Source organism: Theobroma umbraticum, unplaced genomic scaffold, assembly GCF_002168275.2.
Source record: "Theobroma umbraticum cultivar Fairchild unplaced genomic scaffold, ASM216827v3 scaffold_146.0, whole genome shotgun sequence".
NCBI lineage: Eukaryota > Viridiplantae > Streptophyta > Magnoliopsida > Malvales > Malvaceae > Theobroma > Theobroma umbraticum.
Genome location: NW_018397265.1, coordinates 2,865,164 through 2,867,052, shown reverse-complemented (window position 1 = coordinate 2,867,052; position 1,889 = coordinate 2,865,164).

Below are 1,889 nucleotides of genomic sequence, written 5' to 3'. Positions count from 1 at the left end.
AATAAATATAAATCATAATTAAATATCAATTTGATAATTAATTTATATTTATGGATCATGAGCGGCATCTAGCAATACATCATGACCACTGAAATGTTAAAGAGTTAATTAAAGAATTTGACAAAACCCTTTAGTGATAAGCCTCTCAGTGTAATACGATTCTTTCATTAAATATCTCAGATATGTTATTAAGCATGGCTCGATGTCTACTTAAGACATTCCATATTAGTTCTCATAATTCATGACTAACTTTATGTATTTAGGAAAGTAACTTCCCAAATATTCATCATGCTTTAGCCAAAGACTTTATACAAGTTAATCAAGAATTGAGAACAAGTGAGATACATCCCCTCATATCACTTGGGGTGATAAATCCTATCTTGACCACTCATTCACCTTCGCATGCTTCATGACATATCCAAAAATACCCTATTTAGGCATCTATTCACTTCCAAACTTGTAAAGGTGAAATCAAAATATGTCATTCCATAAACTAGTTGCTCGACTATCACATGAGAACGTTTTCCATAGACACTTGAGTGAAATACCAAATGGAGTTCTCATAGCAGGTCATGTTTAGTGAACTTGTTCTTTAACAAGAACCTACATGTAATCCTTATGTATCCCATATACTTCAATGTATGAGATTGATTACTTATTTTCAAAGTAAGGAGGCTTAACATGTACCAGTCTTTGAGCATTGTCAATACCTTGGCTTGACAATACAATGACTAGGAACAATTTTAAGAACATGGCTTTAATGCATAGTAATCACAAAATTATAACAACTTTACAATTCCCTAGCAAGGCCTTTATGTTCCATGGACTTCATCCAATTAGTACTTAATAACTCCTTATTATTGCACTAATATGAAAGAAAACCTCTATCACATATAATTATGCAATTAAATATACATTAAATGACAATATATATTCTTTGACCAATCTAATTGGCTCAAGAGTATATACTAACAATACCAATTCACTAAAATCAATGGAATTCTCAAGCTTCCACCAAGCTTTTACGATGGCTTTTCTGATGTTTAGCCACAACCTTTAATAATGGTTTTTCCAGGAATTAACCAAAACCCAAAACTAACTTTTTTTAGGTTAAGTTAGAACCTACAATAACTCCTCAAAGTGCCTCACACACTCTAAGTAATCAAGAAATGAAAAAAAGATGAAGTACAATTGATCATCTAGCTGATCTATGATGTACAAAGGAAAGGTCAAATACTTTTTCAACGGATGGGAGTGAAATACAAGTGTAAATAGAAGATTTTTGGTCTTCTAGGCTCAAAATCACTTTAGATTACTTTTCTCTATCATTTTTGACTATTAAAAATCCTTTAAATACTTAAAAAATCATTTTTGGCTGTTGGAGACAAAAATTAGCCATTCCTGGCCATTATTTTATCCTTTTGTGCTAAAATTCAAGTGTGCATATAGTGCTTCATTAACTAGTTAAAGGCAAGCTTTAACCAATTAAGTCTTCTCTAACTTGCACATTGCTTCTCTGTGTTAACCAATTAATGATAGCTTTAACTGATTAATAACTTTTTGTTTTCATGCACCTCCAAGCGCTATTTTTTGTCGATCTCCTTTCAATAAATTAATACTTCCTTAACGGACTGAAGCTTCTTTCCATTCATTTTTAATTGATTAAATGGGCTCCAACCAATTAAGAATTCTTCAACTTTAAATTTTTTTGTTTGGTGCCTTGGATGGTTATCAATATTTTGAATTTGAATTTTGATGCTTCTTGACACTTTGACCTTTAACCAGTTAACTCGTTTCCTTTAACCGATTAAAAGGCTTCTATTTTACACCCAACACCCGTTTAACTGATTAAACATTGTATTAACTAGTTAAGACCGTTGTCTATTTTT